At 40.9% G+C, this 26,641-nt stretch overlaps 1 protein-coding gene across 1 annotated transcript in view; it reads left to right on the plus strand.

The window, feature by feature from the left end:
- The window catches only part of LOC124277288 (ribonuclease H2 subunit B-like), a 35,895-nt gene extending 12,568 nt beyond the window's left edge, over positions 1 to 23,327 (plus strand). Inside the window, exons 12-13 of the mRNA XM_046712943.1 lie at positions 21,354 to 21,366; positions 23,307 to 23,327. The gene's annotated coding sequence lies outside the window, so the exon portion shown is untranslated. The remainder of the gene's footprint in view (positions 1 to 21,353; positions 21,367 to 23,306) is intronic.
- The last annotated feature ends 3,314 nt before the right edge of the window (positions 23,328 to 26,641 follow it).

The following is a 26,641-nucleotide window of genomic DNA, read 5'->3' on the forward strand; positions in this document are numbered from 1 at the left end:
AAGGCCACCAAAAATATGTTTTCTCACCACAACGATGTGGTTGACACATGCCATCGGTTCCTAATTGCGCAGGTCGATGCTCATGCTGTTGATCACTGGATTGTCTGGTCCAGACTCAATTATTTACAGACCACCGCCATATAGTTGGAATATTGCTGAGTGCGGCGTTAAACAACAACCAACCAAAGTTTGAAGCTGAACATCAAGGGAAGATATATTTAGTGAGATCTTTTACACCGGTCCCCCTCCCAGATTGGTTGGTTTCTTATTTAACGACGCAATAATTCCAGCTGTATTCAAGCTGTATGGCGGCCTCTACCCAGGAGTTGAAAGGTAAACGATCCGCAAAGCTGCAGTACTCCACAAGTAGTATTACCATGATGGTACTGCCGCAGATGCGGCTAAGAGGCTTATTTGTGGGAACTTAGCCTCCCAGCCCCCTTAAAAAAATAGCGAGAGTTATCAGCCGGCTTGCCAGTGTGATGGTTAGAGCGTTTGACTCGTAATCCAGGGGTTCACGCAAGGTATCCGTAATATTGAGTGACAACTTTGTGGATGGGGTCTACCATAAACTCGTCCAAGTAAGCTACGGAGTAGGTGGAGTACGGGGCGGTGCGTTCCCTGGTTGTCAGGCTATAATCGACTAACGTATCCATGAGACGTTGTAACCGTTCGGTGCCCACGAAACCTAAACTATCGTACAGAGTGGTGAATTTCACTCGACTTATGACTCGACGCAGGGCTGAGTAAATATCGAGTTTATGGACGTCCACCCCGACACGTCTGAACAACCGTTCCTCGATCAATCTCCACATGCTGATAATGAGACATAGACAAATCTTTGTCTATATAGAAAGCTATGTGAGGGACCGTGTCGTGAGGTACGATCATCAACTCCTCTCTGACGAATGGTCTCGGCGACCCGTCTTTCAAGTAGTACAAGTTCGGTTCGCTGTCTTCGATGTCGACTCTGTCGATGTACGTTTTCATGGACCATATCGGGTCGGTGGCGCGTTTTCTGCTGTCTCCCTTGTATTCGCCCGGCTGGTACAAGTACCTCACGCCGTACACGCCCGTCTTTACCAACAACAACCGATGGGTGTTCGTACCCTCTCGAATCGACTGGAATCTCAACATCGCGCTAGACTCTCCCCACCTGTTCACGGAAAACAAAGACCACCACCTCACAAAAGTGGTGAACAATGGAACGCTGATCGTGGCTTACTTCCCGACGCAGCGTCGTCGTGAGCACGCTGTCGCAACCCATAGCTCACATCCTATCGAGTAAACCCGGGACGTCAAACGCGACGTTGCAGTTAGTGTCGGAATTCGACAGCGTTGTCGACATCCTGCAAAATCTGCCTCCGCAATCCACGCTGATCATCTACCTCGGCGAACCAGGGGTTGGTAACGTCGAAATCGTCAAAGGCATCAAACTCCAGTGGACCCAACAACACCAATACCACGTTTGCTCCGTTTACGTACGGGTGGACGTGGATGCCTTCACCAGTCAGCAGGGAGTCAACGTCACCGTGGAAAACACGATATCGCTCACGAAAACTTTTCTTACACGATACCATACATCTGATGGGTTTGAAATGCACGGCCGAAAATTTATCCGAAAACCAATTAAAATTTCTCTAATATATATCATGAGTGTCATTGCAAACGTGACTCCGCAAGCCACCATCGCTTTCTCCGATCTCGGGGACACGCGAGGATTCGACGAACCCGGTACGGAAAACGCCTTGTACGTCCTGCACTTACAAAACAACGTGTACCAACGTCGCGAAGTCATCGTCGAATTGAACTGGATCATCATCCTGACCTACCCCTATCATGGATCAGGATCGTCATATCCTCGAACTAAAAACAATGGGATTCTACTGGGGAGCTTTATTCCGTTTCATAAAAAAGGGAATGTACGCATCACCATTACCAGATCAACGGGTTATATGCTAGTCCCTCACTCGGAAGACGCAACGAAATGGCTCTATTTAAAACGATATAGTGAAGTCCCAGACTCGTGGATCACTGTGATATCAGGTTCTACCCTTATTATCGACGTCGTTCTTGGAAATTTCATTCAGAAATTCAGCAATATTTCACAATCAATGGTTTGAGGGAGTGAGAACGGTTTTGCTCAGCTTTGAGCAATATCAGGGCAGGGGAAACTGAAATGGGCTTCACATATCGTATCCATGTGAGGGATCGAACTCGGGTCTTCGAAGTGACGAACGAACACTTTAACCTCTAGGCTACCCCTACCTTGATTGAACAAGACATAAGATGTTCTCCGTTTATGACAAATTAACTTGAGATAATTCGATGAAGAATAGACTAAATTGGTGTACGTCATTGTGCCAAACGGTTAAACTCACTTTAGTCCGTGACGAGCAAAGGAAAGTCTTCTCCTAATTCTGAAACTGGCAATAAATAAACCAAGGCAGAAATGACAACTCGGCGTGGACACATTTGATGCTGTTATCATTTTTTTGCAGTGTTTTCAGCCAAGAAACCCTTTGACGTTTTGTATTTTGTAAAACTATTTTCAAGCGTACACTTTCTTTAGACCAGCAGTTTACTTTCATACACGGCTTGTCTTCTGATTCAGATTTGCCCAAAATGAAATTATTTAAACCAAACATTGCTAAATTTAGCGTACAATCATATTGCCCAATCACTTAATTTAGGAGTCGTTATGATCAGGGTTAGAATTGGTCTTTAGCAATCCATGCTTGTTGTCTCCCAGTGAAGATCAGGGTTAGAATTGGTCTTTAGCAATCCATGCTTGTTGTCGTCCCCCAGTGAAGATCAGGGTTAGAATTAGTCTTTAGCAATCCATGCTTGTCTCCCTGTGAAGATCAGGGTTAGAATTGATCTCTAGCAATCCATGCTTGTCTCCCCGTGAAGATCAGGGTTAGAATTGGTCTTTAGCAATCCATGCTTGTCTCCCAGTGAAGATCAGGGTTAGAATTGGTCTTTAGCAATCCATGCTTGTTGTCTCCCAGTGAAGATCAGGGTTAGAATTAGTCTTAAGCAATCCATGCTTGTCTCCCTGTGAAGGTCAGGGTTAGAATTGGTCTTTAGCAATCCATGCTTGTCTCCCCGTGAAGATCCGGGTTAGAATTGGTCTTTAGCAATCCATGCTTGTCTCCCTGTGAAGATCAGGGTTAGAATTGATCTCTAGCAATCCATGCTTGTCTCCCCGTGAAGATCAGGGTTAGAATTGGTCTTTAGCAATCCATGCTTGTCTCCCCGTGAAGATCAGGGTTAGAATTGGTCTTCAGAAATCCATCCTTGCCTCCCCGTGAAGATCAGGGTTAGAATTGGTCTTTAGCAATCCTTGCTTGTCTCCCCGTGAAGATCCGGGTTAGAATTGGTCTTTAGCAATCCATGCTTTAGCAGGGTTAGGATTGGTCTTTAGCAATCCATGCTTGTCTCCCCGTGAAGATCAGGGTTAGAATTGGTCTTTAGCAAATCCATGCTTGTCTCCCCGTGAAGATCCGGGTTAGAATTGGTCTTCAGCAAATCCATGCTTGTCTCCCCGTGAAGATCCGGGTTAGAATTGGTCTTCAGAAATCCATGCTTGTCTCCCCGTGAAGATCCGGGTTAGAATTGGTCTTTAGCAATCCATGCTTGTCTCCCTGTGAAGATCCGTGTTAGAATTGATCTTCAGCAAACCCAAGCTTGTCGTAAGAGGCGACAAACGGGGTCGGGTGGTCAGGCTCGCTGACCTGGTTGTCACATGCTGTTGATCACAGGATTGTCTAATCCAAACTCGATTATTTACGGATGACCGTCATATAACGAGGGCGGCGTTAAACAACAAACAAAACACTTTAGTTAAGAAGGTGACTGCACCACCGTCGACGTTGATGGTTGCTCAGGTTGTTCATGCTATCAACCCCCGGTTTGCCAATATACACAGACATGACTATTCCCATACTTCGCAGAAGCAACATTTAATCAGTCACACACATGGGCTCCCTCATATCGTAAGCAACTCCTTCAAATGACCTTTCGTTACTGACCTTGATAGACAAACAGACGACAAGCAGAACCTTGGCCTCAAACTAAGCCTTCTGGTAAAGACCTAACCGCGTGATCGTGAATCTACTTCCTTAACCTAATTTATTGCTACTGTTTCCGCGATCGGTAAGGACGAATGCAATTCAATAATGGAACGCTATTGGGCTGTGTTTATCGTCAAAATCAATTGTAGGATTTGTGAAGGCACAGGCCAGCGTGGGCGGTTGCTGGGGTTTGCAGCTCGACTCATCTGTGTTGTAACCAAAAAACCGATAGCTCTCTATCAGGTAAATTATCTCAATGTAGATCGTTCACACCGATATATTGAAACAGTCGTGGAACGTGTATATGGCGACTGCACAATTTCCATTTTGTAACGAGATATCGCGAAGTACGGGGACTGTATGGGCGAGAAGAAGGTAGTGACAGTAATTTGCCAATTGATATATCCGGCTGTTGCCTGCATGAACCGGTTTGTACTACGTGCCACATGACACCTACCGCTGTAACATATTGTCAGTAAGGAAGTTGAGCAGGGATTTATTGTTTATATAACATGTGAGTGAGTTTAGTTTTACGCCGCTTTCAGCAATATCCCAGCAATACCTTGCGGGGCACACAGGCATGGGCTTCACACATTGTATCCATGTTGGGAATCGAACCGGGGTCTTCGGTGTCAAGAGCGAACGCTTTAACCACTGGCCTACCACACCACCCTTTGAGAAAACAAAACCAGTCACACTCTTCTAACTGCATCTGTTCCAATGTCACGTTTCAGACAGTCTGTGATAGATTGTGTGTGAGCACGAGCTGAAATGCAAACATTATCACAGCTGCAGAACAATGAATTTCACGCCATATAAGCGCCTCCGTGGCTTAATGGAACTGAATCTGCCCAGAGAGCTGAAGGTCGGTGGTTCGACCCCAGCCGCGTCATACCAAAAGTCGTTAAAAGATGGTGCTTTTTGTTACCCAGCCTGCCTGTCGACATTACGGGCATAAAAATGGACAGGTCGGCTTCGAGTAAATACTGTGTCTAGTGTGGTATACATGTAAAATTGAGGTATTGTATCTTTTTTGGATAGCACTATGAACTTGCACAATCCCGTCAGTAACAAAATATGCCACATGCATGCATGCACGCAGTACATTGATATTAAACACAATGTAGAAACCCAGCTCACCTTACCTCTTGTCAGTCTCATGATGGCCTTTTGGTGGTGGTGGCATTGTGCATTTTATAATCAAAAATATTTCTAAACTCAATCTCAAACAATACTTTATTGGGCAAAACAGGCTATACGACCACGATTAATGTTTTCCTCAAACTTGACTTCTGGTGTATATTTAAAAAAAAGGTTCAAATACTCCATTGATACTTAAATGTCATTTCCAATATTACGACGTTTCTTTTGCCTTTCAGTATATTTCAAAGCGCGGAGGTGTACAGAAATATGGAAACACCCCATGCTCGGCAGGGCTGACCCTTGCTTTAAAATTGTTTCGCGATGATATTTATTAAGCTGCCCAAAGTCGTAATATGTCATAGCTACGTCCTGGAAAGAAGCAGATTTTCAGTATTTTGTTTGTTAATGATAACAAGTATCCAAGTAGTTTCTCGACGTTCCGGTTGGTCAGCTGACAAGGGAGGCGCCATGTTTGTTTGTAAAGTAGTACCTACCTTTCATATGTGTGTCTTAGATAGACAGACAGACAGATCGATAGATAGATATGTTTATTCAGTAATTCGACCACATGGCCCAGAGTAATTGTAATTTTCATCTCTATCGGCATATGACACCAACGAACTCAGTTTTTATTCGTTGGCTTTGTCTTGGCGGGAAACCTGCCCATTATATGATAATACACATTTGCATTTAAAACCGACATCATCTTTCATAACGCATTTACTTATTCATGCGTCGCCAGATCATACAAACATTGGGTGCATGTAATGACGTCATGTGCATTGCAGCCACACGTGATAATGCACTGTTGGTCTTACTAAAAATGGAAAACCATAGTCGATCACATAATGTTATGCAGACATAAAGTTTAAGGGCCATTTGATGTGTCTGCACCACAGCACTTGGTGGTCTTCAAACACGTATTAAATTTATATTTTGCCTATTAATCTGAGCCATAACCATCACCGCCTGACTTTTTAGTTTATATTAAATCATAATCCCATTAAAGGCAACTGAAACCTTCTGCTGATAATAGTTTGGATGATCAATCTTTTTGAAATAGTCAATTTGAAATGGCGCAAATGCCTCGTTCAATTTTGATCAGGGTCATTAGAATTTAAATATACACATGGAAGAAAGTTTTGCACCATCCCCATATTTGTTCATAGTACAATATGTCACCATTAACCATAGCAAAGGAAGTTATCAAAAACCTCAATTTGACTTACTCTCTGGATAAATTGACCCTTAAGGAATATCAAATACAGTGAGACCTCGGATACCCGGACACATTCGTTTTTGCGTAAATCGTCCGGATAACTGAATATCCGGATTTTTCGTTTTCGTGCACCACAAGGAAAATCCAAAATGTTCATGATCATCAAAACTGTCCAAAATGTTTGCTAAAGTTATCTAAGTATTCTTTGGGAATTTTTCCTTTGTAAAGACAGATTTCTTTCGTTTCCTTGGCTGTCACTGCATAACGCTCACGTTTAGTAGGTTGACTGGCCATTGGGGATCAATTGTGAAACACATCCAACATTAATTTGAAGGATTACCCATGTTTCACAACTGACTTGAATATCACAACACACTGTACTTTGTATTGATTTGACTGTATAAACAATTTAACAGTTAGAGCTCAATGTAAACGCAAGAGTACTTGAAAAATGTAAATATTTTATTCAGAGAAGCATACATGGCAAAACACTGACTCATGTTGCAGTGCTGATAACTATGGTCACATGACGTTAACAGTAGGGCCATTTTTGTAAAATTCTGGCATACATACTATCTTCAAGAAATCAAATATGTATCAAGAGCCGAGCACAATGTCAATATATCTCCTCCAACTGCAACAACATCCCTGACCCTTTTCCTGACGGGCTATATTAGACGTTAAAGTTGACGTCGTTGCATTAAAGTTGCATTCCATTCTTAATGGATGGCTTGTTCTAGTACCTTAATATTTTACACTGGAGGATCTCTCTGACGTATTCTGCCACCCATAATGTTCCAAACATGCTTTATGGGCATAGGCGGATCAAGAAATTTTCAAGGGGTGTGTCTTCAGGGGTTCGAACCCCCTGAACCCCACCTTGGCTCCGCCATTGCAAAACATTAACTTCAATGTGGTCTTTAGTCATTTCCAAGGGGGATGGGTGTGTGGGGTGTGTGTGTGTTTGAACCCCCTCTCTGGATCCGCCACTGATGGGATTGAGATCTGGACCCGGGCTAAGGTAGAGTTGCTGCCGCATTTGACGTGATACATAACCAACGGCACGTGGACGGTGTTGCCCAACATTGTCGGCTATGAAGACTGATCTTGTGTTCAGGTGATAAGCATCGAGATGTGCTACAACAAATCCTGTCTAGGATGTCAGAGACGTACCTATATATTCTGAGTGATCTCTACCAGGTCAAGTTTACAACCATGTGAGAGGCACTCCCTCACCATCAATAGATCCCTGCAAACCGGGTCTTGCGCATCTGCTGTGCATTTGGCATTAAAGTCGAGCTTGACACCAAGCTGTCGGACTGTCTTATGCACTGGGCTTACAGGGACGTCCGACAGGTTGTCTGGTTCTATTCAAGGTCGTTTTTAAGCCACTTTGGACGCTTTAACCACAATCCCCCGACCCCCGACGCCCCTGAGTGATAAGAATGGATACCCGTATTGTATTTGGGCAGAGAGACAGACAGATTATTTATTAAAGTCTCACCCCTGTTATACATATATACAAACTAATTAAACATATATTTACATAAGGGCCATTCCATACGGAATTATGAGAGACTAAAATTCTTTAAAAATTGCATGTACATGTATTATGAATAACAATATTTAAAAGTTATATAATACGGGTTTTCTCCTTTTTAAAATAACATGGCAGGTTTTGGCAGCTATAAAACAGATATTGCTATTGGACAGGATAAAAGCAGTTTTTTGTATATCAGTAAGATTACTAAAATTCTGACATAGGCTAGCTTTGGGAGCTTCTGCATGTTACAGCTATTGAGCTTATGGATTACTTTGGAACTTAAAGAGGTCAAATTGAACACCCTTGACAGGGCCCTTGTCCCTATGAACATTGTAGATGATGGTTGTATCAACCACATTCAGCTGCTAATACTTTCCAGCCATGGTAAAATAAAACATGTTGATGTGTGATACTCTCTGGACTTCAGGGAGAGGGCTCAAGGACTGGAGGCCCCTGGATCAGCATGAGTCCTGCCCGTGTGTGATGGGGTGACCTGAAGATGCATGTCCAAGCTGAGCACCAGGATGAAGGCACAGATTCATCTCTACTAATAAATGGTTACATGGTTCGGGACTATTGCCACATATTAGACTGCCCTCCATCTAAGCTTGAAGTAGAAGTCAAGCGAGTCTGTCCTGTAGTGGCTGAACTATGGGAACAGAGACAGTCTCATACACCGCATGAAGAGGGATTGGGAGTTTTGGTGGAACTTCTCCCGAAGTGCCGTCCTTAAATGATGACATCCCAAGTCACTTTCATATGAGACTAGTAATCTTGAGACTTATAAACTTCAGAGAATGTCCTCCAGTCTCGTCTAGAGGGCAAAGTGTGCATCACGATAGACTTTGAAATCATAAGCACCGTATGAAGCTGGACCCAACTCGACTTGACTCCCTCCGTCCTACAGGACACGGCAGTGGTAAAGATTCTGGTAACAAGTCTGTTCCAGCTGCTTTCAAGAAAGCCCCTGTACGGCCATCAAAGATCTCGTCCACCTTCCGAAGAGTTTGGAAGGCAGTAGCCAGCAGCTAGGCCTGGGATTTGTGAATCCGATGTACAACAGCCGCTCTCAACGCCATCACCTTCCTTTAATATACGGGTACGCCCCTCATTCTCAGGGAGGGAATGGTACCCCCATCAACAAGAAGCAGTCCATCACCTCTTCATCACCACCTTCATCATCATCTTCAGCATCCTATAAGCTGACTTCAAGACCCAGCAAAGCATTATGAAGAAAGCGCAACATCTTCTTAAGACAGGAGCCATGCTTCAGATTCCCTCTGCAAGGAGAGTGGACCTGGCACAGAAGTTCCCCTCGTGTGGCAGAACATCAATCCCCTAGCCTCCAAAGGGATGGCTAGTCATAAAACCAGCTTTGGGAGTTTGTTGCTCTAAAGCTTGATGAAAAGGGACAGGTATGTCTCCCTAGCATAAGCAGAAGAGATTTGCTAGATAAGTTGAATTTCCTGGTACATGTGATGCATAGGTGGAGTGGACTGAGGTGCACAAGATGAGACTGTACCAGTACTGACCTGCCCCCAACAGATGCCATGCTAGGGGGCATGTTGACCACTCTACCCACCTTGACAGATACAGACCTTGACCCTTTTCTGCAACAGTTGGGTGATGTGCCACTCCGCCTTGAAGCCTGAGTGAAATATACAGGAGTATTTGTGATTTCTGCGGGAGAAGTGAAACAGAAGTTCATTGTAAGCAGCAAAAGTAATCAGAATATACAGTAAACATTTTCAGTCATAAAAGTCCCCTATTTCCTCAAAATATGTCCGATTTGTCCTCAATTGTCGATCCATGAATTAACATCATAGTAAATAATAATATGTTCGTATCGTTTATTATGGTCTGGTTCTGACCCGTGAAGATCCGGGGTAGAATAGATCTTCAGCAACCCATGCTTGCCACAAAAGGCGACTATGCTTGTCGTAAGAGGCGACTAACGGGATCGGGTGGTCAGGCTCGCTGACTTGGTAGACACATGTCATCGGTTCCCAATTGCAAAGATCGATGCTCATGCTGTTGATTACTGGATTGTCTGGTCCAGACTCGATTATTTACAGACCGCCGCCACATAGCTGGAATATTGCTGAGTGCGGCGTAAAACTAAACTCACTTACTCACTATTATCTGGTTCTGATCTTCGTCTTCGCGGGAGCATCTTCCCTGATGAATCAACCAGTCAAAGAACGCGCTAGCAGCCCCCTTCATAGTCTGTCGTACAGACCCTGAAGCAAATATATCCAAGAAAGCCCACGCAAGTCTAGAAAATGTGGCAAGTCTAGATTTCCTCAGCTTCAGGAAAATGAAAATGAAGAAAGTCTCAGGTCTCCTTTTCATTATATTATATATTTTTTTACTTTGAACTTTTTTCAGTAAAATATGTTCATTCCAAAGACTAGTTGTTAGTCTACCCCCTTCAGACATGACCTAACTACCACTCTGTGTGACTACACCGTTTACGCCCATGAATGCTCTGAGATGTCAGTCAGCACTGTTACTGTACAGGTATATGTATTTCATGTCACCAGGTGATATTTATTCACTGCCTGGATTCATTGTGCATTTTCAGTGACAATAACGATGTCTTATTCACAAAAATATTCAAGTCATGAATGGATTGGCCAACAAGCTCTAAGCAGCTTATTTGAAGGCCGCCTCAACAACGATGGTTCTCAGGGACTATTTCTTGTGTAAACGTCTGCATCTTAGCTATTTATAGAAAGTAAGTCTGACTTCTGACCTGGGTAAACAATGACCTATTACACTAGTTATTGAAGATTTTTCAAACAGTTTCTTAATTCGAGGTGTTTAAAATTATAATCCATTTTGGATATTAATGACTTGTTCGCACTGAATAACTATTTTGAACTGTTTGACATTTCTAAGGTTCCGAGGTCATGTCAATAGTGTTTACATTATGCATAGTGACTATACGGTATGCCCGTTTCATGATCTGCATTCTATTATAGAAATGAATGACTCATAGAAGACAATATGTAGCTTCTTTCGTTTTGCACCTGCAATATGACAGTCGTTCTGTGTTTGACATTCATTGAAGAAAATTCAAGGCACTATTTGACAAACTGTCTGTCCGTCACCTCTGTTAGCAATTGTCAAGTATTTAGCAGGTAGCATGCTACTGCCCGAATTAGGACATAGGACAACTAAAATTGTCAGTTCTCATAGGGTACGTTTGGGGTCTGTCAAACTGTCTTCCCAGTCGCTCGGTCTGAACATATGCTTGCCCTTATTATTATATTATCAGATATTGACACATATTTCATTTGTCCATTGTGTTTAATCTTCTCGGACACTTTGTAACACACAAGGACAATACCAGTTGATAAATGAAACTGATCGTTTTGTAAATTTCCCTTGTCACAGAGTTGATCGCCAACCAAGATGGCGGTCACTGACGTTATGTTGGCGTAAAAATATTGTCTATTTAATTCTAACAAATTGTCTCAATTTTCTGACTTTTTTCGGACAAATAGGACCAAACAAAGGCATATATTTACCTATGCAATGCTTGTGATATAAAGGCTATCATCCAATCTGTGTTCTGAATGGCTGAGAAAGGTCACATGAAGTGTTTATGATACCTCTTCCATGTTTTTTACTTTAAACCATTTAAACGTATCATAGCACCTACTCAACTTACACTGCAACTCTGTTGATGATACATTTCTCGCAGTATCTTTTTCTGAAGACAGTCAAGTTTGAATTAACAAAAATTCTTCTTTGGAGACTGAGCCCTGTCAATATATCTATAGGACTTATGTATAGTATGTGGTCAAAACTGGGGATATTTATTGGCCTCATTTATTTATCACAGTTTTAATACGTTACGCCTACATGGTTGGTATTAAAACAATATTAAACTTTCCTTTGTCAGTTTTGGTGTCCCCCGCTGGAATATTTCTAAAAGCGGCGTAAAACTAAACCCCCTCACTCACTCAAAGCTCGAGAATAACATAAACAGACTTTGTCATTTATTTGTGTTATGTGTCTTCTAGCGTGCACCCAGGGGGTGTTTCAATCTTGTTCCTTCTCTCTTACATATTGTTCATTTTGCCTCCGATTTTAATATATTTTCAGTTTCAAAATCAACAAGATTCCTAGAAGACCTATCTTCAAATAGTGGAAAATATTCGAGGAGTAATCATGCGTTAGCGTTTTTCGTTAATAGTTCAGTTCAGTATGTTCTCATAAAACCAGCGATGGTGGTACAAGAGTGAGTGAGTTTAGTTTTACGCCGCACTCAGCAATATTCCAGCTATATGGCGGCGGTCTGTAAATAATCGAGTCTGGACCAGCAATCCAGTGATCAACAGCATGAGCATCGATCTTTGCAATTCGGAACCGATGACATGTGTCAACCAAGTCAGCGAGCCTGACCACCCGATCCCGTTAGTCGCCTCTTACGACAAGCATGGGTTGCTGAAGATCAATATTCTAACCCGGACCTTCTCGGGTATTGGTACAAGAGTGTGCTCACATATACAACATGCAATATGCCTTCAATAACGATCAAAATGACAACCTACTCAAGTGATTAGACACTTTGACTTAATAAAATATTTGAAATGTGGAACAAATCGGGAGAGTCGTCCCCCCCCGAGTAAGTCACTGCATCCCAATCTAAGGCGGCAGTGTATTATTTGACAAAATCGACTACCAAAATTTAGATCGAACATTGTGTTGGTATTAACTTGTGGTGTGATTAGATTCTTAAACTGTCCAACAGAGGAAGCGTTTGTAGCATTTGTAGGTAGGTCATTCCACAGTTTAATTGTATCGGGCAAAGACGATTTGGCATAATTAGTAGATTTGCATCTTATAGTCTGATAATTTTCATTATTCCTAAGATTGTAGTTACTGTTATCAGAAACATTCCCTGGAGCAAGATCACAAAGATAGTCAGTATCCATTTGGTTTACAATTTTGTAAAATAATGTTAATTTAGAAGTTTTTCTCCGTCTCGCTAATGAAGTCAGGTTTGTCTCATGATATAGTTTCGAATGGCTCGTACCTCTAACTGCACCGCATATTGTGCGTAAGGCATCAAGTGAAGGTGTTCTAGTGACAAGGACTGTTCGTTTGTACAGTTGTCCCAGAGATGACAGCAATAGTCAAATAGAGGTAAGACATTGTTTCGAGAGTTTTGCGTGATAGTCTATATTTAAAACTAGGAAGGCAATCAATCATAGGGCTAATTTTCCTTATCATTCCATTAATGTGGGAATGCCAAAGGAGGTTTTCCTGAAAAATAATGCCTAAGTGTTTATGGATCTGCACTTCATTTATAGGGGTACCATTCATCGGGAGGGGGAGGTTTCATAGAAGGTTTGTTTTTGTGTGAAAATTTGACAGTTTCAGTTTTATTTGGATTAAATTTTACTTGCCAGGTTTCCGCCCATTTAGATATTCTGTCTAAATCTGAGTTAAGAATAAATGCACTCGTATGGGGATCGTCGATTATTACATAGAGTGATGTGTCGTCTGCGAAAAGGCGTATATTGCTTTCGATTCCATCAACTATGTCGTTTATGTATATTAAGAATAAAAGAGGTCCAAGGACTGATCCTTGGGGCTATTATCGGTTTTAATTAACCTTGAATAACTACTCTTTGCATTCTATTTTGCAAATAACTTCCAAACCAATTCAATAACTTCCCATCTATCCCACATGATTTTAGTTTATGGATAATCCCTTTGTGCCAACTTTACCAAATGCCTTGCTTATATCGCAGAATACAGCTCTTACTTCTTTTCCGTTGTCTATAGCTTTAGCAATAAAATTATACAAATGCGTGAGTTGGTAAGCTGTTGAATCTCCTGGCATGAATCCAGATTGTAAATTTGAGAGGCAATTGTTATCTCTCATGAAGTTAAAGACATATTTAAATATACATTTTTCAAAGACCTTGGATAAACAAGATGTTAAGGCAACGGGTCTATAGTTCGAACAGTCGTTAATATTACCTTTCTTGTGGATTGGTATGACTGATGATTCTTTCCATATGTCTGGGAAAACTGATGTTTGAAGTGACTTGTTAAAGAGGTTAGTTAATGCTAGTGACAAGGAGGGGGATACCAAACGTAGGAAGCGGTTTCCAATACCATCTGGTCCACTCGCTTTGGTAATGTTTAACGATGATAGAACATCTTCAACATCCTGCTTTGTAAGATATAAATTCCTCATATATTTACTATTATTGTTTAAGGTCATATTTGGAAGATCCTCATTAGGGTCAGCGATTGTTGCCTGGTCAATAAAGTAATTATTTAAAACGTTTGCTATTGATTCTGGTTCTTGATAGACTTCGTTATTGTGGGTAATAGGAGGAAAGGAGGTACTTTCAGATTTTCTGTTCATATAGTTTTTAACTAAACGCCACCATAGTTTAGTGCTATGATTATTGTTTATTTGAGTGTCTAATTTTGTTGTATAATCTTTCTTGGCTTTTCTAACTGCCGAAGTCACTTGATTTCTTAGTGATCTAAAAGTAGCCCAGTCATTTTCACCATTTTTTTGTTTCGCTATTTTATGTTGTCGATTTCGTTTCCGCATGAGTTTGCGAATGTTATTATTCATCCAGGGAGTATCTTTACATCTTATTGTAACAATTTTGTTTGGTATATTGGAATCGCAGGTATGAGATAAGGTTTTCACAAATGCACCTGTGCTCACATTTATGTCAGGTGATGACAGTACGTTTTCCCAATCAGTATTATCAACGTGGAAGCAGATATCGTCTTTGTTTACCAATGTGTAATCATAAACTTTTCTCAGATATTTTTTCGTTGACTTCATACATTCTTTTATTGTTACGGATACTGGACAATGATCGCTACAAAAAAGGTTCTAAAACATTTGACTCTTTTACCATATCGAGACGAGAAACAAATATCAAATCAATAAGGGTTCTACTGTTTTGGGTGACTCTGGTTGGTGAGTTTAAAAGTTGATGCAAACCGTAAGCCACCATAAGATTGTTTATTTTAGCGTCTAATTTGCTGTAAATATCAATGTTGAAATCTCCAACAATGATTGTATCTAAATCCATATCCATTGCATCTCCAATCGATTGGTCTAACAGGTTCCAATGCTGCTCACTTTTGTCTGCTCTATAAAATACACCCACTAGATACTTCCTGCTTTTGTAGCGGAGCTCTATCCATAACGCTTCCAGACCAATCTTATCTAAAGTTTCTACTGGTTTGGCGTTGAATGTGTTCTTGACGTAGACAGCGACCCCACCACCCCGTGTAGGTCTATCTTTTCTAAAGGGACACTGAAAGCCGGGAATAAGAGTATTACTATCTAAAATACCTTCATGGAGCCAGGTTTCTGTCAAACAGATAACGTCATATTCGTTCAGTTCTAGACCTATGAGTTCAATTTTATCTTTGAAACTACAAGCATTTAAATGGATAATTTTAAGATCAGTATAACACGTTGGTCCTGGGTTGGGATGAATATCACCACAAAGTAATAGCAATAAGGTTAGGAGTAGTGATAATCTAGCATCGTAAAGGCACGTCATCATTACTACAAACCTTCGAACGTTTAATAGATGTGTTTTTCAGAACAGTATTTTAGAGAGAACAAACCCACCGATTGCCTGTATTGAGAAATGTTAACTGGCATTATCGGTCGTTATGAGATCAAATGAATGGCAACAATGGTGGGGATACAAACTAGAGCTGGTATAAACTGACCACGAAATATGAATTAAGTCACGTCTGCAAAAGCGGTAACAATCAATTACATTCTGAATACAAAATATAACATTTAGAAACATACATGCACTATGTGAACTCAGATCATTTGTCATGAAGGGGGAAGTCACGAACAGTAATTGTTGTAAAGAACGGTAAAAAGTAAGAAGGCGGATTATAACCATCTGCCGGTTAGAGAGGAGGAAAAAGGACATTCATGGAGTTTACAAGAAAACGACTCTTAAACCATATATTCACCAACTTCTTAATGCTTCTCAAGAATCTCAAGCAGGGAGAAGTTTTCGAATTCTGGTAAGTTTTAGAGAAAGTTTTTGAAGTATAACCTTTTGAACTTAACAAAAAATTTCTTCGCCACTTTAAAATGAATTGGCTCTAATAAAATTGTCAGCGCAAAATCTTCTAGTGTAATTCACATGGCATCTTATAGAACCAATCTTTCAATATTTCAGGAGTTGTAAGAGAAGACGGGACCTTGTATTGAATTAACTGCCCCATTCAAATTCATTCATTCATTCAAGGTTAGAAAGAAGGAAAAAGTATATCAGAATAATATTGAATTACTCGAATATTTGAAAGAGTGGAATGAAAGTTATTTCTGAACAGTGACAAAATAGTTTGTTTAGAATGGTTATTACGGTAATTCGATAGTAGGCCAGACATATTCGTATTAGTGAGATAATACACAGATTAACTAAAAACCTTTAATAAACGTGGAAAGGTAATGATATATAATAAAGTCTAATTAAGTTATAAATAATTATTTAATTGATGACGCATCAGATCAATATAATTTCAATGTATGACTAAGCACACACAGTGGTTTATGGTACAAACAATGGTTTATGGTACTACAATCACTCGATATTAAATTTAGCGTGTTGATTCTTGTTTTAATATACATTTCTTTTTAAATAATATAAGTATTAGAAAAATAGTACTGGCAGTAATTACCAGTATCATAACACATAAAACGTATTTCAACATACAGAGAATTTGTAAAAGACGTACTATCTTTATGTCATACCCAGATCAAGCATAATTCATTTCCTTAACCGAATAAATTACATAATTGTCAACAGTATCGAACTAACCAGTATGCAAGGCGAGGATATAGCGAATGTCTCTATGTCGTGACAGAAACGTGCACAGAACCTGTTCAGAGACAAATAATTACGTGTATTTCATTGAAAGATTGGCTGTACTTTTTAGGTTCATTAACGTACGAAAGCAAAACGATGTGCAAACAATGGATTCGCTTTTATCGATTCATGCTCCAATTAACCTTAAAAATTAAGTCAATCTTTGCAAATTAAATTCAACAACAGAAGCGTATTATCTACAATTGTTCTTCACTTGCAGCTACATGTATTTAAGCTGACAAAGTGACTGATAAACATGTCAGACGTAGTCCAGAGCCGTGACGTGAATCAGCTGAGTGTGGTTTACTGAAGTAGTCAGTTTCTAATAGTTTCGTGTTGTCACGAAGGACACCAAAAGACCCGGATATTAATTAATCTTTATCTAATTATACTAATTTGTATCAATACAGTTTGTAACGAAACAGAACAAATGATCGAGACGGTGGCATGTCTCGCTTAAAAACGGCGTTAGAAAGACATATAGCTGTATGGACTCTACCCTATTACTATACTATTCACACTTTGTTAAGGATCAAATCATGGATTCAACAGAAAACTATAATGTGGGAGTCAAATTGGATTTAAATATCTAAGCTTATTGTAAGCATGGATCAGTGTACATCAGTGTAGGTTTCAGTGTAACATTTCATCTTGTGGATCCCATACCTGCTGTTGACAGGCCCTAGGTGTTGTGTACTTGTCACTGACTCGCTCCATGATTTGCAAAAGGGCTGTTTGCTTAAAGAGGGGTTAACATATTATTATTTATCCAGTTTTAAATGGATACAATTTCAAAATTATGAATCTACGTTTAAGTAAATTTGTGATTTTTTGTGATCCTTAGCAAACTGTGAGTGGTATATATAAAATGATTATATAGTAATAGGGTAGGGTCCATACACCTATGTCTTTCTATGCGAGACACGCCTCTGTGGCTTATTGAACAATTTAACACCTCTTGTACTCTTAAACAATGGGTGCATCTATACATGTTATAGCCGTACTGTGAAGTAGGGCGAACAGTTTACACAGACTCCGATACCAGGGTAGGTGGCGATGTCAACCCGACACTTTGGCAGCAGATGGGCTGGATTGGCTGGTCAGTGTTCGTCCTGACTGCTGGTCAGTCAGTCCGCGCTCTTCCCGCTGTCTGCCGGCTTGCTGGACAACTAACAATCTGTTGAGGTCGGCAATTCTCACGGACATCTTATTAGCTGAGTTTAGCTTGACATATCTCTGAAATAATAGTGTTGCAATAATGTGGTCTGTCTCCTGGTCAAACACCAGTTCCCCGGGAATGGGAAGACAAAGTCGGAAATATGGGGGTTGAAATGAACTCAGAAGGAATTTGTTGTGGAACGCTGGCCTAATAAAAGACAAAATAGTGACCAACTTGTGTTAACCCGGAACAAGCCAAATGCTATTTGAAACCCATTTAAATGAAGTTCATACAACTGATTGATCACAAGTAACTGTACCCTGGTATTAATTGTCGATACAAGAGTTTTGTAAAATTAATATTTACTCTTGAGGGATTCCTTGGCCGAAGTGCTTAAAGGGGGATTCCTTGGCCGGTTGGTTTGTCGTAGTTTCGTGCATAACTTTCATCGATATCTTCTTACGATTTACAGAATGGGGCGGGCAAATAGGGAAAACAGGCGAGTGAGCCTGACCGTTTGTCTCTGAAAACACATAATTTTGAGAGAACCAGTTAAGGAGATTCAACCTCTCACCTTGGTTACACATGATAACAGACCATGAATGTGGGGGAAATCTAGACTTGATTCATTGAGAGGTTCTGTATTACAGAAATGGCTCGACAGACGGGAAGGTGACACACTGAGTCGGCATGTCGTCGTGCTTCCTGACCTCATGGACGAATTGTGGTTTGGACGATTAAAATTCTGAATTTCGATGTAGAGTCTTCTGATTGATAATACAAAAGGTGCAGAAAAAGATTTCCCTCGACTGGTTTTAGGATTCCCTGCCATTCCCTTGCGATGAAAGGAGTCCGCTTTGGTGGGCGTGGCTTCATTTATATGTTCGTTTGGGAAACGAATCCAATGGTACCTGACCGGTGTAGCTAATCAGTATGCAAGAACTGCAATGAGCACAATTAAACATATTGATATAACATTGAACAAATTAATGATGTTGCTCATACCAATCCAAGAAATAGCAGTAATACCAAAATGGGTGTGTCCAGCCAAACATCTACTCACAGCTGGAACAACAATTCTGCCCCGTGTGCTATTTTTTCGATGTTTGTTATAATAAATGTTTGTCATAAAATATATCTCTGCTGAATATGATATTCCGATCTGACAGAATACAAAACACACTGCACATCTGCTAATACAATATCCGTGCCTGTTAATGAAACTGACAGACTGAAAACAAAACCCGTCATGTTTCTAAACTGACGATCCACGTGCTTGAAGATAGACATTAGTCACCAACATGTATGTTTTTGTCCGGGACAAGCCGAATAGTGAAGGTTACGGAAAGGGGAGAGTGGTGACAAATGGGGTGTTTCCATTTTTTCGGCAACCTTACAGATTTACTTTCTTGTTTCGTTTTCTTTCTTTTGCGTTTTGATTGGTTTAAGTTGCAGATTGCTTTTTTAGTATTGTAGACATTTGACCGTTTTTATTATGGCAGTCTGTCAGTTTTCATTGACATTGAAGGAAGAATAATTGTAAACTTGAATTCATGCCCTTTGTATTACTAGATCACATCGAACGTATGGACAAATGTTTCAAAACTTTCTAGGAAATTATGCATCTTTATTACATTTAGGTATACATATGAAACTATATGAAACATCAATACAAGGATACAATGAATACACTCAGCATATCATCCTGACCTTGCAAGTAACACTCTTAAACTTGAAGGAAGGCCTTATATATTTTACGATGGCAAGAAGGACGTTCCGTAGAATACTAGTGGTGTGACGAGTCATATTCTAAGAATACAGCTCGCTAGATCAACCTATTTTATCATGTACGTATCGGTTTTAAATCGCGAACACATGGAGTCATCACTGATTTCCAGTTATCCATTCATGAAGGTTTCAACTCTATTTTACCTATCACGTCAAGTGGAATCGGTGGATAGATAATCGAGAATGGTCACTCTTTAGAGTTTGCGTAACATATTCCACAGTCATTGTGCATTACGATCGGTCTCTAAAAGTATGGACCCGTGAACATCCGGGTTAGAATATTGATCTTCAGTAACCCATGCTTGTCGTAAGAGGCAACTAACGGGATCGGGTGGTCAGGCTCGCTGACTTGGTTGACACATGTCATCGGTTCCCAATTGCGCAGATCGATGCTCATGCTGTTGATCACTGGATCGTCTGGTTATTTACAGACCGCCGCCATATAGCTGGAATATTGCTGAGTGCGGCGTAAAACTAAACTCACTCGTTCGCTCACTCACTCTAAACGTATGTATATTTTTATGAAAACAAATAACTCCATTTTAATTAAAAATGAGCTCCAGGGAATTAGGAGATACTAACCTTAATCTTTTTAAAATTTAGACTTGGACATACTAACCTTAATCTTTTTAAAATCTAGACTACGGACAGAGTGAACGAAAGGGAACATGTTATATAGTTAAGGAACTGTGAGACTTATCAGATACACCATTACTCAGCACCATTCCAAGGCTACACCTTCATCTAGATATATATAGCCGCGAGGTACGAGAAGAACAGCCAGATACCATTGACCAGTGGACTATTAATAGCACCTTAATCTCACGTCTCATGTCTTGGTTATGGAACTAGACTTGCACAAGTCTCCACGGAGATGAGCGGCGGTGGCCGGGGTAGCCTAGTGGTTAAAGCGTCCGCTCGTTACGTCGAAGACCCCGGTTCAATTTCTCACATGGGCACAATGTGTGAAGCCCATTTCTGGTGTCCCCCGATGCAATATTGCTGGAATATTGCTAAAACCATACTCACTCTTCAAGGGAGACCACCATCTGCTCATCTAGAATTTCTGATTATATGTACAGAATACCTGTACAGACATGTACTCATCTTCAAGACCCGTGAAGGTCCGGGTTAGAATGAACCTTCAGTAACCCATGCTTGTCGTAAGAGGCGACTAACGGGATCGGGTGGTCAGGCTCGCTGACTTGGTTGACACATGTCATCGGTTCCCAATTGCGCAGATCGATGCTCATGCTGTTGATCACTGGATTGTCTGGTCCAGACTCGATTATTTAAAGACCGTCGCCATATAGCTGGAATATTGCGGAGAGCGGCATAAAGCTAAACTCACGCACTCACTTATCTTCAAGAGACTTGAAGCAAGGCTATGTCGGAATTCTCGAACACATTTCTGTTAATACAGATTCACCCCAGTGTCCAGATGTCCGACGCTTATTGTGGACGTCAGGCTTCTCCGCCACTTATGTGTTGGTAATAATTGGACATCTCTTCCGATCGATGATTTCTGACTGACTGATCACATTATACGTGGTAAGGAATGCTGTTGAACCGTCTGGGTTAGACTGTCTCACTGTCCCTGAACCGTACTGGATCCTCTCCCCCCCCATCTCTAATGCAAAAACCCTGAATGAAGTTTGTCTCGGTGTCCCTGAACCAGGTTACTTCCCTTCTCCCTACCCATTCTTCAATGCTAAAGCTCAAAATATAGCAAATCTAGATCTCCCCAGGTTCTGAATCCCCCTTGCCACTTAGGGCTCCTTTTCAGTTTAAAAGGAAATATTTGTTTCTGTCAAAATTATAGATATGTAGAGACTAAGCGTTAGTCTACCTTAAATGAAAAAGTCTAGATTTTCCTGAGGTACAGATCCCTTTTGACTGTGAAACCCTTTTAGTTTAAACACAGATATGTATTTCTATTAAACTCATTTATTTGCAGTGACTGAAGGTACGTTCAGTTTGTTGTTTAAGGCTGCAGTGGACAAACATCCAGCTGTGTATGGGTGGCTTCAAATAGTGAAAATGGAGAAGCAGGTCCAGTGGCTGATGTGATGAGCAAAGACAACTTGAAGAAAGAACTATCTCCAAACATGACATTAAGAATTGTTCTGGGCTCCTTCAGGGTGTCGTATATTATTTTGTAGACATATATCTTACAAATTATAAACTGTATTTCTGGGAGTAAAAGTCAAGCAAGCACTGTGCAAATGATGACGTCATCCGGAGGACGCCTTTAAGAGTGGTATATACAGGCTCTCCAGCATCGTTAGAACAACTGTATGGAGCTGTTAAAAAAAGAACTAAAGAACTCCATCATTGCAGGTTACTATTGGTAGACTCCAAACCTTCATCTAGTTTCTAAACCTTTTCCGTTGCACACAAAGTCACTTGTCAGAGGGGTACACAAAGTCCATGGTCTAGACTACCAGTTCGACACCCCGAAAACCGACCAGAGTTTCACTCAGAAAACACAAGAACACGAGGCCTGCGGGTTCGGGTATATACGTGTTATTAAATTACATTTGTGACGTCATTCCATTGTCTGTTCGCTCCATTACTTTTCAGGAATGGAGCGATGTGTACCAGTTTAAAAATAAAACCTTCATTTTGTCATTTTGACATTTAATTTTGATAACAGCAATATTCCCAATACTTCGAATGTAATTTAAGTAGGGTAATATCCTCATAACTCTCCATTCCTCCGGGGCCTCGGCTCCATTATTTTTAAGGAATGGAGAGTTACGAGGACATTACCCTCTACGTCCGATACGACGGGAAAACGAATCCTCCTGTGATCTACCGAGGTCTGACCTCCATTTTTGTGGAAGCCGTGGTGGCTGAGTGGGTTAGATAGCTAACTTTGTGTCCTGGCGATTAGGTGCCTGACTCTGAGAGTGTGGGTTCAAATCCTTGATGGGACTCAACCTAAAAAAAAGTACTCGAATCTGTACTTTACTGAGAAGGTGTAATCCAAAACAACCGTTTTTTTGTGTTTTGTTTTCAAGAGATGTTATCAGTGTTCAGCGGTGTCGGTAAAATGCTGCTAATATTTTACTCTACGGATGTTATACATGTTTCACTATTCATGTAATATATTTATAACGCACCACTTAAAAATCTGGAAAACAACGTGTAGGAAACAGATAATACGCGGTGATAAATCAACATGGCTAAAGCATGGGATTGGCCCTTATGGGCCACCGTACATTTCCCCGCCTGTGTCTATTTCTATCAACATTGCTAACCATGTCATTAAAAACTATAAATTATCACTGATGATGACATGTTGTTTCACCAATGGGAGTTAATTTCTAGGATCTGTCCAAAAGTCGGTGACACAGTATATTTTCGAATAAATGACGAAACAGTCTCCACATGACCTAAAAGATAACTTAATGGTGATAATTTTCTGACTGTGGACACTGAACATCACTGATGGCAGTAGTGATGAGTGAGTAAGTGAGTTTAGTTTTACGCCGCACTCAGCAATATTCCAGCTATATGGCGGCGGTCTGTAAATAATCGAGTCTGGACCAGAAAATCCAGTGATCAACTGCATGAGCATCGATCTGCGCAAGTGGGAACCGATGACATGTGTCAACCAAGCCAGCGAGCCACCCGATCCCGTAAGTCGCCTCTTACGACAAGCATGGTAGGGCTGGGACGGGTAACCCGGGTACCCGGGACGGGTGGGTAGTGAGTTGGACCCGGGTACCCGTCACGTTACCCGGACCCGCTTTGAACACGTGACTAATAAATGAAAACTTAATTGAATGTGTTTATAATTATTATATATATCTACAACGAGATTGTTGTCTTATGTTTGAGATTGTGGACTAAACTAGCACAAGATATCAACTGTCGACAACTAAGCATGTAGCTCTCAAAATCTTATAAACGTACGTGCCAAAAAACTGCTTTAAAACCCTTTTAAGACGCTGCCAAATTTTATATAAATAAGTTTAACAGTTCATGTTAATATTTTTGTATATATTTGGTCAAGTTCAATTGTCATTTTATCTACTCATATGCTTTCATATATTGCTCTGTGATATTTAAATATCAACCGTCTCTCATAACTCCATTTATAATATTTACTGTATATTTTATATGTATTATTATTTATTTTAATGTACATATGGTGAGAGGTAAATAAGCAATCTGTCTGTCTGACTATTGTGATTGGATTATGAGTATACGGGAGAGGGAGAGAGGTATTTACTTTGAAAACTTTATGTTTACATTACATTGTTTACTTTCATACATACATACATACAAACTAACATTTGTATAGCGCCGATATCCAGCTCAGCTGAGCTGCTCAAAGGCGCTTTGTTTTTCCCTCGATCACCGGATGTCAATCTCAACGGTATACTTGTTAGTTTAATGGTATACACTTTTTATTTACACCTTCAAATATATACAAAAATATTAACATGAAATGTAAAACTTATTTATATAATTTTTTATATATAAAAATACACCTTTTGCCTGTAAATTGGAACGGCATTTGTTTGTAGCTCCTGGTTTGTTACGGGGGATGTTTGTTGTTCAGATGTTTCCCCATCGATTACGTACTCCCTGCTTTCTGACTTAGCTGCGCTGTGCACAAAGTGAATTTTGTCTTTGTGCCTGATGCGACGTATTCAAAATATTTCCAGACGCCACTCTTAATCTCGGCCATAACTGCTTTTATTGAAGGGGAATAACTCGCAATTAGTGTTATAACAGGTACCCGGGTAGGAAGTTTGGACCCGTCCCAGCCCTAAAGCATGGGTTACTGAAGATCAATATTCTAACCCGGACCCTCCCGGGTCCAGTAGTGATGAAACTGGACGATATACGTGTTATCTGACCAGCTCTGTCAGTCATACGGAGAACTACTGTATCTATGTGGGATAAATACCAGCTGCTCAGTGCTAGCCCGGTATACGTTGGAATAACCATCACCGTTCAGACCCGGGGTAGAATTGATCTTCAGTAACTCATGCTTGTCCTAAGAGGCTACTAACATGATTGGGTTGATCAGGCCCGCTGACTTGGTTGACACATGTCATCGGTTCCCAGTTGCGTAAATTGATGCTCATGGTGTCAGTCACTGGATTGCCGAGCTAGACTCGAAGATTTACAGATAACTGAAATATTGCTGAGTGCATCGTTAAACAACAAAAAAACAAACATCACCATCAACATTCTTCCATGATGCACACATCTCTACTTACGGTTAAAAAAGGGGCGGTGGGGTAGCCTAGTGGTTAAAGCGTTCGCTCGTCACGCCGAAGACCTGGATTCAATTCCCCACATGGGTACAATGTGTGAAGCTCATTTCTGGTGTCCCCCGCCGTGATGTTGCTGGAATATTGCTAGAAGCGGCGTAAAACCAAACTCACTCACTCACTACAGCTTGAAAAAAGAACTAAACGTGAAAGCAAATTATAGTCAGTCAATTTAACCTTTGAGACATGTCTTCCACAATCATCCTCAAATTAGTTCAAATTCACATAAACAAATTTACGCACACTCAACAGTGTGTCGTTGCTTTAGCAGAAACCCATTTTAAAAACTTTCTGGAACACCTGTGATGCAATTACCTGTAAATCTGTCAGATAAACAATTGCGTTTTGATTCAGGGTGTCAGGGAAACTGATGGAATGTCTTAGAGATCACGTGAGCAAGCGATTCGTATGTATGACCTCAGATCACATGACTGGACTGGCAGCACAAGGTTTTATGCAAATTGTGTAAGTGGCGGGTGCGGGAACACCTGGTGTCATCGCTTCAAGTCGGTGGTCATATGTATAATTTCCACTGTTATATGTTGTTGCTTTTTGTCCCGTGGAATTTGTTTATGTTATTCTAGAGCTTTGAGTAAGTAAGGAGTGAGTTAAGTTTTACGCCGCCTTTAGCAATATTCCAGCAGTATCACGACGAGGGACGCCAGGAATGGGTTTCAACCATTGTACCATGTGGGGAACCGAACCCGTAGTTTCGGCGTGACGAGCGAACGTTGTAACCACTAGGCTACCCCACCGCCTATCAAGAATATTTCCTTATGTTTTTATGGTTTTGGGGTTGGTTTGGTTTTCGTTACGGGTTCAATTCCCCACACGCCCCCTCAGGCCTGGACATTACTGAACGAGTTTAGAAGGTGCACGTCAAATGTGCGTCCCGATGTACACATTACTGAACGAGTTTAGAAGGTGCACGTCAAATGTGCGTCCCGATGTACACATTACTGAACGAGTTTAGAAGGTGCACGTCAAATGTGCGTCCCGATGTACATAATACTGAACGAGTTTAGAAGGTGCACGTCAAATGTGCGTCCCGATGTACACATTACTGAACGAGTTTAGAAGGTGCACGCCAAATGTGCGTCCCGATGTACATAATACTGAACGAGTTTAGAAGGTGCACGTCAAATGTGCGTCCCGATGTACACACTACTGAACGAGTTTAACATATTCCACAGTCATTGTGCATTACGATCGGTCTCTAAAAGTATGGACCCGTGAACATCCGGGTTAGAATATTGATCTTCAGTAACCCATGCTTGTCGTAAGAGGCAACTAACGGGATCGGGTGGTCAGGCTCGCTGACTTGGTTGACACATGTCATCGGTTCCCAATTGCGCAGATCGATGCTCATGCTGTTGATCACTGGATCGTCTGGTTATTTACAGACCGCCGCCATATAGCTGGAATATTGCTGAGTGCGGCGTAAAACTAAACTCACTCGTTCGCTCACTCACTCTAAACGTATGTATATTTTTATGAAAACAAATAACTCCATTTTAAT

Source organism: Haliotis rubra, unplaced genomic scaffold, assembly GCF_003918875.1.
Source record: "Haliotis rubra isolate DU_JTF1 unplaced genomic scaffold, ASM391887v1 Scf22, whole genome shotgun sequence".
Taxonomy (NCBI): Eukaryota; Metazoa; Mollusca; class Gastropoda; order Lepetellida; family Haliotidae; genus Haliotis; species Haliotis rubra.